The sequence below is a fragment of the Micropterus dolomieu genome, linkage group LG19, assembly GCF_021292245.1.
Source record: "Micropterus dolomieu isolate WLL.071019.BEF.003 ecotype Adirondacks linkage group LG19, ASM2129224v1, whole genome shotgun sequence".
Taxonomy (NCBI): domain Eukaryota; kingdom Metazoa; phylum Chordata; class Actinopteri; order Centrarchiformes; family Centrarchidae; genus Micropterus; species Micropterus dolomieu.
Window position 1 is genome coordinate 29,009,380 of NC_060168.1, and position 4,798 is coordinate 29,014,177.

The following is a 4,798-nucleotide window of genomic DNA, read 5'->3' on the forward strand; positions in this document are numbered from 1 at the left end:
TTACCTCCCAGCATGTGAAGCTGTCTGGTTACAATCTAAAAACCACACAGCTAGTGGCTCTGAAAACAACATATAGCCCCTTTAAGTAATTAAAATGGTGTGTAAAAAGATACACTGCTCAAAAAAATAGAGGGAACAATTAAACAACACAATGTAACTCCAAGTCAATCACACTCCTGTGAAATCAAACTGTCCACTTAGGAAGCAACACTGATTGACAATCAATTTCACATGCTGTTGTGCAAATGGAATAGAGGTGGAAATTATAGGCAATTAGCAAGACACCCCCAATAAAGGAGTGGTTCTGCAGGTGGTGACCACAGACCACTTCTCAGTTCCTATGCTTCCTGGCTGATGTTTTGGTCACTTTTGAATGCTGGGGGTGCTTTCACTCTAGTGGTAGCATGAGACGGAGTCTACAACCCACACAAGTGGCTCAGGTAGTGCAGCTCATCCAGGATGGCGCATCAATGCGAGCTGTGGCAAGAAGGTTTGCTGTCAGCGTAGTGTCCAGAGCATGGAGGCGCTACCAGGAGACAGGCCAGTACATCAGGAGACGTGGAGGAGGCCGTAGGAGGGCAACAACCCAGCAGCAGGACCGCTACCTCCGCCTTTGTGCAAGGAGGAGCAGGAGGAGCACTGCAAGAGCCCTGCAAAATGACCTCCAGCAGGCCACAAATGTGCATGTGTCTTCTCAAATGGTCAGAAACAGACTCCATGAGGGTGGTATGCGGGCCCTACGTCCACAGGTGGGGGTTGTGCTTACAGCCCAACACCGTGCAGGACGTTTGTCATTTGCCAGAGAACACCAAGATTGGCAAATTCGCCACTGGCGCCCTGTGCTCTTCACAGATGAAAGCAGGTTCACACTGAGCACATGTGACAGACGTGACAGAGTCTGGAGACGCCGTGGAGAACGTTCTGCTGCCTGCTACATCCTCCGGCATGATCGGTCTGGCGGTGGGTCAGTAATGGTGTGATGCTTTAGTCCAGGTCTGGGACGAGATCCCTCAGGAGACCACCTCATCAGGAGCATGCCCAGGCGTTGTAGGGAGGTCATACAGGCACGTGGAGGCCACACACATTTTGACTTGTTTTAAGGACATTACATCAAAGTTGGATCAGCCTGTAGTGTGGTTTTCCACTTTGATTTTGAGTGTGACTCCAAATCCAGACCTCCTTGGGTTGATAAATTTGATTTCCATTTTATTTATTTATAATGTTTGTGTGATTTTGTTGTCAGCACATTCAACTATGTAAAGAAAGTATTTAATGAGATTATTTAATTCATTCAGATCTGGGATGTGTTATTTTAGTGTTCCCTTTATTTTTTTGAGCTGTAAAGGTTTATACTTTTCTGTCTGACTTTTGTATCTCATGGCTGGTTAGCTCTGACTAACAGCTATATGTCGCTGCCCATGCTACACTAAGCAGTGGTCAGTGTCCCCTGTGTCCCCTGACCCTCTGCGTATATGCTGGGAGAGAAGGTTATAATAGAATTTGAGCAAAACACAACCACAAGATAACAGGAGCTGCTGCAGCCAGTTGTGCAGCATCATCTTCATGCACCAAGTGAGGGCAATGACATGACAGTAGCAGATACGTCCTCTACACATGGTGAAACAGCAGTCAGTTGCGATGACTAACGTCAGTTCTTTTTCTTGTTGAACCTTGGACTTTGTCCCTGTTGTACGTTTGTTTTGACTACAGCAGTTCAGATTCTATCTGTAAGACAAAACTCTCTCCACATCTGCTAACCTCAGTCTGGAGCCACTTCTGAAAACAATATACAGTAAAGTTGAAGTCAACACTAAGTGATTAAAATAAGAAACACCAAAGTAGCTGTGCGTCATGAACATCAAGGATTTCAAAACAGATTGCTTGATAGGCTTCTCACCCATGCAAAACAACAAAGACACTTTTATTTTGCAACAGGAATTGCTCCCCAAAACATGAAGCCTAAAGCGATAAAATAGTTAGTGGCCTACTACAACTATAATTCTGCTTTGAAATCATCTTCTAATCATCAATAGTGTATTCACACCATGTGATTTGAATATTTATGTCCAATGTTTTCATTAATCTTCCCTTGTGTGGAGATTGAGGGGTTTCTTAGTGACTGACTAGAGCATCTGTTGTTCACGCTAAGCTACATTTGGCTTTGTTCCAGTCAAAGTTTTTTTCTCTCATACATAGCTAACTGAATGAAAGCACTAAGGTGTCTAATCCACTATCCAGATGGTCCAAATGAAAGTATTTGCTTCTCCTCCCACCTTCATGTCTATAATTAAGCCAGGATTTCATGTCTGCCATCTGCAGTAAAAACGGGGTCAGTGCTTGTGAACTAACTTGTATTCTGATGTCAGCAGGATCCATGTGTAAGGTGTGGATAAACAATGCTTCGATAGGTGAACATCAACGGAAACACATCACCATGTATAATTCTTTCACCTCACACGACACCAAACTGTCATGTCTGGAATAAATAATAATTGAACAAGTGTAGCCATATTATCCCTGGACATAATCAGTGGTTATGCGGAGTTGTCCAGTATCAACAATCTGTGTGGTGTGTGGGTTGGAACCACCTTGCTTATACTGTGATCACTTACCAACAATGAAACTATGTGTTGTTTATTCATGGTATAGGGAAGTACACGTTTTTTAGTACATCAACTTGAGTATGAAAATGTATTCTTCACTTTTGAAATAGTCATTTTGCAAGATAGTCTTAACTCAATGTGTAGCTTCCTCCAGAACTTTAAAGCACATCTTACAGTCTTTGTCGCCATGGAGTTGTTGAGCAAACTCCAACTGCTAATAAAGAAAACAACATGAATTTTGAAAGCCACAATATGTAGGATTTTAAATTTTCAGACATAGTTAGTACCAGTGATGGTATCAAAAAGATGTCATTTAAGTCATTGCACACCTTTTTAACATGCTTTTTTAAAAATAGAAAATGCCATTATTAGTTTATCATTTAACTTGATGAGGTCGGAGCTGTATAGTGTGTGGCTGTGCAGCAAAATGAAGTACGTACTCCAGCAAATCAGAATTGAGTATTCCTGGCTCTACATTACATCATTAAGAATTTTATTCCCTAATGTCTGCCATTTATTCTTTTAAATTTTTGTTTTATATATATATATATATTTTTTTATAAGTTTGTTGTTACGTGTATTGTGATGTATTAGAGGAATCCACTTAGATGGAGTTTGTATCCTAACTCATTTGGCTATTAAACCTTTAAGCCATGTTTATTCATAAAGCCAGTGAAATATGTGAAACCAGCTCATGGAGAGTGAGAAGATGGCAACACTAAAACACTTCTGTTGGCAAATGAAAAGATTTGTTACCTGAACTGAACTGACCTGAACTGACCTCAGTCAGTTATATGCAAATAAATCTCGCTATGTGTTTTAGCTGCTCAGACGGGAGTAACCACATAAATCAGATAGTGTCACGTTGTCAGTCACAGGGAAACTGACATTGAAACGCTTTTCCTGTTATTGTCTCTACTTTCTGGCGCTCTTTGTATTTTGCTTTGTGGTCAACCCCACCCACCCATTATTGAGGTTAAAACAAACACCACAAATTATTTTGAAATGCTTTGTGATCAGGCCTAACTCTTAGTCTTACTTTAAGATATTTTTGTGAGTACACATTGTTCACTGGGGGAAGTCAGACAGACAGTCTGCCTCAGACTATAAAAACAACATAATATTAGACCCCATGCCATAATGATTCAGAAACAATCAACTATAAATAATTAATTGGTTAAAAAATAAAAGTCACCTCTTGTGCTTTTTTCTGCTCTTCTGCATGTTTTTAAACCACAATAGGGCCCATCGCCTTGTTTATGTAGACCTTGGGATTCCTCTAAAAGTTGGAACAACTTATATTTTAACCCTACCCTCCCAACCCTTATGTTCAGTTTTGGTGACACTGTGTCAGAGAAGGATGATTCAAGTCTATGGCCATTTTTGAGGTGTAGGTTAGTTACATTGGACAGCATTATAATTTAAAGATATTTCTAATATTTTGTCCATCCATATTTGCATAAATGAGAACAATAAAATATTAGAGACACCTCTCTATTTCCATTACTTGAAGAAGTTCTCAGAAATTACCACAGAGCTGAATCAACACGTCTTAAATAGTATCAACAAACATTTATTGCAAGCTTAAGACAGGATTGACTGCAGAGGTATTATATTTCATTGCATTGAGCAGGTGAATCTAATACACCGGTAACTTGTATTTCTACTCGTATAAACCTTGCAGGTTTAGTTCAGGGCCAAGAGGAGGGACTGGTGCACCACCACACATCAACTCCAACACATAGAAAACCACAGCAAGCAAAGAAAAACAGTCAATTAAAACCAGCATCTGCAGTTAAGAGGAATGCATCCCATCAGTCAGCGACTGTCAATCACATTCTGTATTTAAAAATGGATAAAAGTTTCAGAATAAACCAACCTAAAATGCTTAAAAAATTAACAATTGGCTAAGCAGTACTAGGCAAAATGAGATAAGATTGTCACATTAAATCCACAAGTACTTACCTCAACGTGGTATTAAAAGGGTTAGTGTTTACATCCTGCACAAGTCTGGCTCTAGCACTCTAAATCCTCTGTCAAAACAGACAAAGAATATTTAACAAAGCATGAAAGCAAACACAATGAGCCTTTTTCACGGCAGACATTCTGACCTGTCATCGTAGAGGAACTAACAACATTAATTTAATAAAGTGTCTCAGTAAGCCAGCATGAACAGAGCCCTGGAAGTGAGGCAC